The sequence below is a fragment of the Dermacentor albipictus genome, chromosome 10 (genome assembly GCF_038994185.2).
Source record: "Dermacentor albipictus isolate Rhodes 1998 colony chromosome 10, USDA_Dalb.pri_finalv2, whole genome shotgun sequence".
Taxonomy (NCBI): Eukaryota; Metazoa; Arthropoda; class Arachnida; order Ixodida; family Ixodidae; genus Dermacentor; species Dermacentor albipictus.
The window spans coordinates 38,581,351-38,593,456 of NC_091830.1; positions in this window are offsets into that span (position 1 = coordinate 38,581,351).

The window sequence follows — 12,106 nt, forward strand, 5'->3', positions numbered from 1 at the left end:
TAGAGCCGCGCTTTGCTACCAAAGAGTATCAGTAGACTTCCGAAACACTTGACCCAAACAGACTTAAGGCAATCACCTGCATCGGAATAGCTCCGCACCGAAATAGTCAAATGAACGCTAAGCCAATTTACCTTGCGGTAAAGAACTGTTTACTGCGTTTGTGATCCGCCGTGATCCAGGAGACGATGAACTCGTTGTTGTGCACTAAACCTATCACGCGAAGCTATAGAGCTTGTATTTCAGTGTAACGCCTTGAGCAGAGTCGCCGTTTCTGTTTCGCTGCGTGTATCGGCATCAACTACAGGATACACTGCGCCTCGACTATCATCGATGGGTGGCATAATTTGCGAGGGGCATAGAAATGTTTCACCTGCTCTACGTGGGTGAAAATGTCACTAGCACGCTTGATGTGACTAATCAACATAGCATAGACATGTGTTCTCAGTGCAAATGATGGTAGCTAAGTTCGAACCTCAGCAAGTTCCCTCTTCAAGCAGTCTCTGAGTCGCGGGGCAGAGGCAGTCATGAAGGCCCCATTGTGTTGACGAATGGAGGGTATACACGATTGAGTGGAACAATGGGCAGCATGCATGGGTCCTCTGTGTCTTAAGAGGTCAACACGCGGAATCTGTTGTGCAGACAACTCGATGCAGCAATGAATTGCGAGAATATTCATTTGGCTGGATGAAGTTTCAAATAAAAACATCATTTGATAGGCAGGCGGTGGACGAACAAGAAGTCACAGCAGCATCAAAGTCACGGAAGCATGACATCAACATGTAAAGCGATGTCCAACAATTAGAGAACACCGCTTTGTCGCACTGGGGTGCCTGCATTTGTGACGTTGGACTGGTGTTGATGGGGACCTCAAACATGTTTGAGCTTGTACAAGATCCTCTATGAGGGCCTAAAATCCGCTGACCACAAAAACAATCTAGTGAAGTTCCTGCTGCGGGTAAGCAATCATCACCAATGATTCTAAAGAAGCGAAGAACGTATATATTTATTCCAGCTTCCTCCTTCATGAAGTGCGTCTGTCAATGTATATATGCTATGGTGAATACTTTAGAACTAAGACAATGTTGAAAGTTGATGTTCACATGTGAACACAGAACGCAGTCAACACGCAGATGCAGGTGATTTACAAGATCACAATACGGAAGAATGCAAAGGTTCACTTGCCGATTACTGTTCTAACAATGTGCAGAGCTCGCCAAATGCAGCGGCAGAAGAAGGCCACCGCCGTGATTAGATGTAGTGACTATCATGGTTTGTTGCATATTGTAAATTTCCTACCCATGATGCAGCAATTGGCTTGACATGAAGTAACACTGTGGCAGCTCTGCGTGTTCGTGCACTTAGCGTGAGAGCGAGTCAGGTTGTTCACCAGGAAGCCGCTCTCCTCCACGAGTCACCCGCTGGCTAGTGGCCGCAACTTGCCTAGATATGTGTGCCATCGGCTGGCAATGGTAGGCTCCGCCACTCTCATTCTTCACTGAAAGTTATGAACGCTCATCGCGTCTCTACAAACTTCGAAGGTCGCTCGAAGAGGCACCCGCCGTGTCCCCTCTTGCCTTCCTGAGCTGGCCTGCTACGGTATGGACTAACCGTGTGCCGAGTGATCCCCGCTGCCTCAGGCCAGACAAGTTCAGAAAAACATGTTTCATGGGTACGTGGTGTTTGGTCACGAACATAGTGTATGCAACGAGAATATAAAACGATGGGGAAAATCCCAGACATCTACCAATCATTTGCTCTGTTCTTTTTTACAGTTGTAGCATAACACCGTGTTCTTTGTTATTATGTCATTTACCAAGATAGCGACGTGTCCTATTACCTAGCTATTGTCATGTATGCGTTTGCTTTCAACGTTGCAGTAGTTTTAACATGTGGTCTTGATTGTGACAATGAGGCAGAAACATGAAATAATTTTACCAAGTAGTTAACTCAGGCAAACACGTTTATAGTTGTTTCTAACAGGCAGACCGGTACGTTTGCTAAGCATGTTAACATGTTCTTTGCGCTGCGCCTCCTGCAGTTGTTCCGTGTAAAATAATATGTGCTATGGGGCAGACACCGCGAACAGTCGAAGTATGACGAAGGTTTGTGATGGACGGCGGCCGCTGCAACCAATTCGGAGACAATGTGAAGGCTAGCTTTTCTTATTCCGTAGTCACCTTGCGGCGCTGACCACAGTTGCATGCTATACTACGTCAATAGATCGATGTTAGCTGCATTGTTCTAGAATATAAGAGCATGAGACATCCCAGTTTAATGCGAAGAGTTTAGAGTAATAGAAGAATATCAGGTTCCTTGGATCCACAATTGCCGCTAAGATGTCTTTCAATTCTCTTTGTTTAAGCGCGAAGATCAATTGTGTATGCTGAGGGATAGGTAATATTTCACGTTTTCGGCAAATATCCTACTATCAATAGCGTTTTAGTCAGTTCAAAAGCCCACATGCATGTTTGAAGACAATGACAATGCTGTGTAGAAATAGTTTTTGATACTCATAGGTCCATGTTATTAGAAATGACTAAGTTATCATACATTTCCCTCGAATTTTATATCCGAGACAAATGGTTTGAATTTTCGCCTTATACACAAGAATAGAAGCAATATGAATTACCTGATGTGCTATATATTCCAATTATTTTTATTGACTAAAACAGATATATTAACATAAATAAATCTAGAAAGCAATCACTAACTTTTTATAGTTTGCACCAGCAATTAAAAAACAAAAGCAAGGGAACAAAAATGTGAGCTAAATATATTACCCCCAGTTGTAGTATTCACTAATACGATGATGCAGAAAGCCATTAGGCAGAGGCGGTACGTCGGACGCATGTCAAAAAAGCTCCAGCTAGTGGCACTGTGTATATATATTTCATCTTTGCATGAGTTCACGTATGCTTTAAAACGTTTCGCTGGCGATAAACTTTTTGAATGTCAGCGAACATTTTACAACTTCAGGCATTCACCCGCACCCAGCTGTCAGACAAACTCAACATAAATAGCAAGGTCGCTTCTGATATGACAGCTAAGAAACCTTAAAACATAGATTGAGGGAAGCTTGAAATGTCTACTAAAAGTTCTCATTGCCACTTCAATACAATTATATTTATTTTCAAAATCTCTTCGAAATTATTTTCAACATCCATATGCGTCCATTTTGTATACAGCAAGTATAAGATACGTCATCGTCACAAGACCTGTTTCGCAAACTTTGAGATAGGAACAGACTGTATGTCATGTCACTCAACGTGAAAGTTAACATTTTTAAAAGTCACTGATCTTGGGCGTATCGCAAACTGCGAAGAAACTAGATTTACTTTCTACCACGCATTGTAATAGTATGAGGAGCAAGTGCTCAGGGCGTTGCTTTGGGTGAAAATTTGTTTAAATATAAAATCTGTTGAGCCCCCAGGTAAAAAAAATGGAGTGATTCCACTTTGTGAACTTGGAGGACTACTAATCAGTAGCACATCAAACAGGGTTAGACAAGGGTCCATGCAAAGTTTTTATTATTTGTTATTTGTAGTGACGATAGCTTTGTTACTACTGTGATATAGACTAACTGGTTTGTCTATATCGTTGGACAGATCCTTGACCAAAGTTTTACCTACACCGGACGGTAGTTGAGTATTTTAATGACTGGGATTAGTGTGGAACTTCAAACGAAACTTTTAGCATAAACTGAGTGAACCATTTCTTGAACGGCAGAGGTGTGGTACGAAAATCATGAAGAGCTAACCGGCTGCGACTAATTCAAAAAGAACTGGAGAGAGTTGTTTGGCAAACCAGCCGGTCATAAAATGTGTGCAGAGCAGGAACTGGCCTCCCGTGCCCGGTCCCCCCAGGACGTGCTGGCGCTTTGTCGTAAAGCCCATCACGGCATGACAGAAGCTAAGGAGGTCGGGCCCATGCAGAAGGGCATTGCTGACGACGTCTTTGATCTGCTCATGTGCAGCAGCTGCTCAACACTTGATGCAATCTTCAAAGAGTGCCGACAATTCGGGCAGGCCAAAAGCCGACGCGTTTTGCAGCCATTCGCCAGACTTTCCAATATTGCCGCAGCGTCCACGAGTTAAGATCAACACGCACATCAGAGGACGTGTTGCGAAACGTTCGACGAGAACTAGATGCGATGGCGTCCACAGCTTTCTGTTCGCGTAGCCGGTATGCTAGCCCCTTTTCAGTCCCCCTCCTACAAGCCATCGTTCCCCAGGAACTTGAAAACATTGGTGTACATTGTGTCTATGCTGTCACCAACATGAGCACCAACGAGCGCCTTTCTACTATTTTCACTCCACCCCGATGCTTGTCTCTTCGCTAACGCAACCCGACTGACTGGAGGACTGCGGACCACCAGCCATTACGTTGCACCTGTCGCTGCGTTCGTCATGCCACCCGATACTGTCGCAAATCGTGGCCCTCAACACCTCGCACGCCGACCAACTTGAGCTGCTTTGATAAAAATGCCCGCAAAGTTTCACCCACCACCGAGTTTAACAGCGCCGACAACTCTGCTAGGAGCACGTAGTACAATCGCTCACCATTGCCGCGTGGACACCCATCTCGTTCGCCGCAGCCACATCGCCTTTCGTCTCCGGCGGTTTTTGGCCACACCCTTTCAGAAAACTATGTAATCCATCCCTCAGAGGTGGTACCGAATTGCCTGCTACTGCCGCAAGTCCTCTGTCTGTGCCCACAAAGAGAAGTGTAATTGCCGTTAAAATTGACGACGTACCTGTTCAAGCACTCGTCGACACTGTAACTCACGTATCTATGATGAGTGCTAGCCTACGTAGACATTTAAAGAGGGTCCTCACCCCAGCAGCTGCCCCAGTGCTTCATGTGGCCGACGGTGGCGTGCTGGTTGTTTTTAGAATGTGTACTGCGCGTTTACGTACAGCCGGCCGCCTCACATCTGTTCTCTGCTGTGACCGACAACTTCCCTCACGACGTCATCATTGGATTGTACTTTTTATCGAATCATTCTGCTCCCATCGACTGTGCAACCGCCATTCTTCAGTTAGAACCGTCTCAACTCGCTGATGCTCAAAGCACCGCCCCATCGCACTTGTGCTCACTTCACGGTATGCGTCTGTTACCCTAGGCAGTTACTTCCGTCACTTAGACCGCCCAGCCACAGGTTCCTGACAGTGAATATGTGCTTCACCCCATTGTGGACGTGCTTGTGGACCGGAACGTTGCTGTTCCGCATATGCTACTGACGATTACTAATAACAACGTCGTTCTACCTTTTCTGAACTTCAGCCTGCGCCCTCAAGTGCCTCCACCCGGCATCTCTTTTCCCAGCGTTTCTGGTAGTTGGGAATTTTTCACTAAGAGTCTGAGTGCCATTAGCGCCAGTTGCAACTCACAGCTCTGGTTCCTTAGCGGGTGACTTCAGGAAAATGAATGCACCTCACCTCACCTCCGCACAGGCCACGGACATACGTCTCCTTCTCGAATTGCGCAGTTACATTTTAGATTTCGGTGACAGACCTTTAGGCTGAACATTTGCTGTTCACCACCATATAAACACTGGAGACACGAATCCTATTCGTCAGCATACCTATCATGTATTGCATCCTGAAGGTCGAGTCATCCAATAGGATGTAGACAAATTTCTCCGAAGAGGGGTAATCGAACCATCAGCCAGCCCGTGTACTTCGCCTGTCGTCCTTGTGAAAGAAATGATGGTACCAGGCGTTTTTGCGTGAATTATCGCCAGCTAAACAAGATCGCACGAAAAGACGTCTACCCACTACCACGTACCACGCTTAGATGACGCCTTAGACTGCTTGCACGGAGCTAAATACTTCTCGTCCATTGATCTTCGGTCCTGCTACTGGCAGATTTCAGTTGATGAAACGGATCCCGAGAGTACGGCCTTTATCACGCCGGATGGTCTTCTATCAGTTCAAAGACACGCCCTTTGGCCTATGAAATGAATCTGCGACATTTGAACGTATTATAGACTCTCTTCTGCGAGGCTACAAATGGACTACTGTTTTTGTTACCGTGACGACGTTACTACTTTTTCTCCCACGTTGGACAGCCACCTTACCCGACTCGCTGCCGTTCTTGCGGTCTTATCAAAAGTCGACCTCCAACTTCACTCCACGAAATGTCAATTCAAGCGCGGTCAAATTACCGTGTTGGGACAACTCACTGACGCATCCGGTGTTCAATGAGATCCGGAAAAAGTTCGTGCCGTTCGTAGTTTCGCTGTGCCACGTTCTGCTTCTCACGTGCTCTGGTTCGTCGGCCTATGTTCGTACTTCAGCCGGTTTGTCAAAAACTTGATACATTTGACAGATCTTCTAAGAAGAACACGCCATTCTCAAGGGGCCCGGGGCAGGCTCACTCGTTCGCCGTATTCATCTCGTTCCTGATCACCCCTTCCATACTTGCGCACTTTGATCAATCTGCACCACAAACGTCCACACTGACTCAAGTGGCCATGGCAGTGACGCTGTTTTTTCCTAACAGCAGAATGGTAACGAGTGCGGGATAGCTTACGCCAGCCGCCTGCTGTAACCTGCCGAGAGAAATCACCGAGCGGGATTCTTGGCTGAAGTTTGGGCTGTCGCCATGTTTCGGCCTCATTGGTATGGCCGTACGTTTTCAGTCATTACGGACCACCACGCACTATGCTTGCTCTCATCCCTCTGGGACCCGACAGGGCGGCATGGTCGCTCGGTTATGTGGCTCCAGGAATTTTCATTTATCGACGATTATATGTCTGGACGCATCAACAAGGACGCTGACTGCCTCTCTCGTCACCCCGTGGGTCCTCCTGATCCTGCTGCGTATGATCCGGTGACCAGAGTGGTGGCTTTTACTGACATGATCGACAAGCGCGCTTGACAACAACGCGATCAATCATTACGGTCCATAATCGCCGGAGTTCAATCTGGCAGCACCAACGGCACGTGCCGCGTGTTCATGCTGCATGACGGCATCTTCTACCGCCACAATATCAACCCTGACCACCCTGAGTTGATCCTTGTCCTTCCTCAAAATTTGCTAATTGTGTCAGCGCAGGAAGAAGCCTCCCCTGCCAACTGTCGGTTGACACCATCCAATTGAAGTTCCATCTTAACATTTATTTCGCATAGGCCGTGACCTGCTTGGCCCTTTTCCGACGACGACTAGTGAGAATAAGTGAATCCCCGTCGCTACTGACTACGCGACAGGCTACGTAATCACAAAGGCGTTGCCGACTAGTTGCACAACTGACGTCACTGATTTTCTCCTCCTCGAGGTCATTCTCCACCATGGTGCACCTCGACACTTACTTACAGACCGCGGCCGCTCATTCCTTTCTCAAGATGTCGGAGACCTCCTCCGCTCTTGTGTCACTGAGCACAAGCTGTGCACCACCTACAACCCACAAACAAACGGTCTTATGTTCCGTAAGACCATTCCGTGTCAACCCAACTCTCACAGAGGTACTGTCGATGTACGTCTACAACGATCACCGCTACTGGGACGCCACGCTGGTATACGTAACATTCGAGTATAACTCGTACCAGCATGACACCGCAGGTTATTCAACCTTTTATCTTTTGTGTGGCCGCGACCCGACATTGGCGTTTGACATTACCCTGCCTTCTGTGCCACGTGTTGCAATTGAGTATGCTCGTAAAGTCATCGACTGCACTCACATGGCGCATCAAGTCGCCCGACCTCATTTATTAATCTCGCAGCATATACAAAAAGAGCGTTATGACCAGTGCAATCACGATGTTAAGTTTGTACCAAGTGCTTGGATGCTGGTTTGGTCGCCATCTCGTCCAGACGGCCTCTAACAGAAGCTTCTCTCTCGCTGCACAGGGCCTTATGAAGTCCTACGTCAAGTGCACGACACCAATGAAGAGATTTCGCCGTTACAGTTTGATCCATTCTTCAGTCCAATGCCTGTTGACATTGTGCACGTTTCGCGGCTGAAGCCACACTTTGCTAGCAATTTTTCACCTACCATGCGCTGAGACTGTGCTTCTGCATCCGGGGGTACTGTTACGTGAGGATAAAAGAAGAGAAAAGAAGAATAAGATTGCGAGAGGCTGGCATGTGCGTGTTGTTGGCGGTCAGCCATCTTTAACTACACTTACTCTCCTTATGCATGTGTCATAAGTGCATTTTTTTCTATTATCGCAACGTACCTCAGCAAACCATAAAAGCTATCTGCACGCTGGGGCTGGAGCGAATATCTCGTACTGCGCAACGTTCAGGGTTGGCTGCAAACTGCGGAGATACGACTACGACGAACCAAGTGTGCAGGTTTGCGTGTGTGAATTGTTAGGGAAAATGTTCGTCACGTGCTCAATATAGCCTAGGGCGCTACAGTACAGTATCCGTCAAACTAAAGCATAAATTTTCACAGTGCGACAACAGTTAACAGTAAACTCTAAATTTTAACAGTGTACAATCATAACAAAAGAATAGTCATTTTAAACTTGGGGTTAGCAAATATTCAACGTTTTGAGTACTAATCGTATTGTCCCTGCTGTTTGATTGGTATTCGCTGTCATAATTTCTTTTGCAATATTGTCTAATACTTTTTAAGAATTTATACTGAATAGACGCACTTATGAGAGTCTCGCCGCAAATAGAATGATAAATGTGAAAACTTCCCGAATTTTCGTTGCAGCAGGATAGCATCGATGGAAGCTCGCAGTTTTGAACTTTCTGCAAAACAATAAGTATTACCGCAAGACATTTAGAGCATCTCGCGCAGGCTATGCTCCATATAGACGGGAACGATGGAGAAAAGAGAGAGTAAGCCTGAGAGTGGAGGACGTCAGAAACAACAATGAATATCACCCTCTTGGAAACTTGCTTTATCTAGGGGACTTGGCACATGCAAGCTGACAGTCTTGACGCCTCTGTGCCTAGCAAAGCGTGAAAGCAGGTGAACGGCCTGCAACGGCGCCGATGATGCACTTCCATCGGAATCTAGTTCTTTGTTGTCGAGCTTTTTTGTCCCGTTCAGAGTGAACAAGTTGCGGTCGGCATTGGCGGCAGAGACGAGAAATTCTGTTCCGCGTGACCGATAAAGGTCATCGTCGCGCTGATTGATCGAAGACAGTTTTTGACCGTTGGAAAAGCGCATCCTTGGTCGCAAGCCGATCTAAACTCGCGATTACGAGAGTTCTGTTGCACATAGAAGAGTGCGAATTGTGGTTTTTGGGACTGAATGGAATCCGATTGGAATTGTGTCACAAGCGAATAGTATCGAGTATTGAATAATTCTAGAACAGCTTTAGCATATTGCACAGCCGTAATCACAAATATTACAAAACGAGCTTCACATCTCAGGATTCATAAATCTAGCAAGCTTTTGTCGTTGTAGTAGTACGTTACGAAGTGTTGCTCACAAAAGCACAAATGGACCATTAGGCGCAAACAAGCAGTTTACTCGCATATACAGAAATCTTCAGAGAGTTGGAATGATCCCTGTATTGCCTGTAATGAAGGGCGATATATGCGACGCAGCCTGCTACACTACCAAAGTTCTCATCTTTTATCTCTGTACGTGATAGTTCGGCATGCCGATATGCCACCAGCGCCGAGCGGTATAGGGGAAAGTCGAACATCATCCATCTGTGTCCACTAGCAGTGGTGATTTCGGCATTCAGAAAGGAAGCTCCGGAAATAAGGTGTAGTGCAGCGCCAGGTCTGAAATGCACAACGCTTCCTACATTAAATCTGGAGCTCTATACAGATACATGGGAATAGAGTAATCGTTTTTTCTCGGCAATCGTTGCAACAATTTTGAAGACTGTTTGTTGAATTTATTATAAAATGCAAACTCTAATAGTTAGTATAAACAGATTTTCATTTGATGCCACCACTCATTCAGGAAAAGGTCTTCATAATTGCAAAGTACTAAGTTTACAGCTCTGCGACGCAGCAGACAAAAAAGAAAAGATTGCACCATTCTGTAAACCACCGCTAGTAACATTCCTAAAGCGAACAAACTCGGCGGAGTATCCGCGGCTATGAATACAGCTTACTAGAAAATCGGATTTCCTCAAAATCCTTGTAATGGTTGGATAAATTCACTAGGGCGGCGACATTTTCATTCTGATAGAAATTATATGGACACTGCAGGCGCATATGTTGATGATGTTTTTCTGATGATAGCGATAGTGGGTATCTGCTTATTTATTAGTTCATGCATTTTTACCTTGGAAAGAGAAGAATTACTTCCAAATGAGCGGTTGCAAAAATTGATGAAAAACCCTGCCCAAAAATCGGGAAGCTCCGTGTTCCTGGCTGCGTAATCACCTTTGTGGCATAGGGATAGCGGTATTTTTTTAGGCATGCTACTTGCCAACCAGATGTTCTTTCGTTTACAGAGTGTAACTAATTCTAGGCCAATGAAGTGGTTATGAAAAGTTATACGGCTAGGAAGTTAAAATGAGATCGAGAATGTTGGAAGAAGGGTCACTTAGCGGAGTAGGCTTTCTCACGAGAGGAGACAATCCAAAGCTTAGGGGCGTGGTGAGTGATTGAGTGAGTGAGTGAGTACAACTTTATTAGGGTCCAATGCAGACGCGGAGGTTGCCCCCTGCCACCAGGCTACTAAGTTGCTTTCGATGTTACTATTGAATGTGGGGCAAGGGAAATCGGACTAAATTATCCACGACAAGTTAAAGTCACCAGCAAGGATAATTGGAGTGTGCTTATATGAAGTCAATAGCATGCACAGCGCTTCATAAAAGTGGGTAACAAAAGAATCATTGAGTTTAGGATGTCGACAACTGGGGGCTACGATAACTGCGATGATAACTGGAGGTGACACATGACACTGAATGAAGAGTAATTCAGGAGGAGATGCAAGTTTATTGTCAGAACAACGATATGAATTATGAATCTCCATTCGTACATAGCCTCCTCGCCTATTTATCCCATCGCGTCGAAAGAAATGGAAATCAGAGAGCACGGAATCAGAGCCAGAGCCATCTGTGGGCAAGTTTCATAGCCATCTGTGGGCAAGTTTAGTCATGTTTCATTTAGAACCAATATGCAGCTTTCCGTTGTACATACGAGATTGTCGGTGGTGCCAAGCTTAGGAAGAAGTCTGCGGATGCTTTTATAAAGGACTGATAAAGGCCGCAGTGCTGACTTCTTCAAAGGGTTATGTTGTGGCTATGGAATTTCAGGTATGACTTCCTTTGAAGCGTGTTCACAAGTATAAGCGATGCTACCGATGACGTGTTTATCGTGGTGCAACTAGAATTTTTTTCATTCGATCGCGATAACTGTTTCCTGGCGAAAAGTGTACCTTTCATGAAACCTCGCGAATTGCTAAATACTCTGTTTTAATGTATTAGCGCAAGGAAACTTTTCTTGGGGATTTTACCAAGCACGAAATTAACAATAATTGGCCTGTTTTTGTTAGGATTAGACCTTCCTATTCCACGATATCTTTCAATCTCCATGGCGTGTGTGTAGCTTGGCGTGTATTAGCTTATCTTTGCGTTATCAAGTGATCAAAGGTTCAGATCCTGCCCATGTTTCAGATTCACCGCACATAAAGCCAAAACCAATAAATTGGAACGGTGAGCCCTGTATTCAAACACGACCAGCTTGGACATAATATGTTCGATACTCCGCGAGCTCAAGAACATCGCTGATAGCTTTCTTTTTTTACTGTGGCAAATGATGCACACTCTTCTTCAATTTTCGTTAGCCCGGATTTGATCTCACCCAGCCCTGCGTCGTTCTGGGTCAACTTACTGCGAGCTGTTTTCATCTCTTCTAGCAGAGATGCTTGCCCAGACTGAATTCCGTTTAAGGCTTCCATTACGTCAGAGGGTTCTCGAGATGCAGTTTTAATTCGGCGTGTACCGCCAAGATCAGTAGTTCACAGATGACACTCAGGCGTACGGATACAATTGCAAAACAACACTGAAGGCTCAGCAGCACAAGCAACGTCGCATGCTGGTACGCTGTGTGAGAAACGAAAACTGATAATTTACCTTCACGATAAAGCGGCAACGCCTGTGGGCATATGTGGCCATCGCTATACTGCTGCCGAGACCATTAGGCGCAATCAGTGGTGGTGCTGTCTTTAAACAGG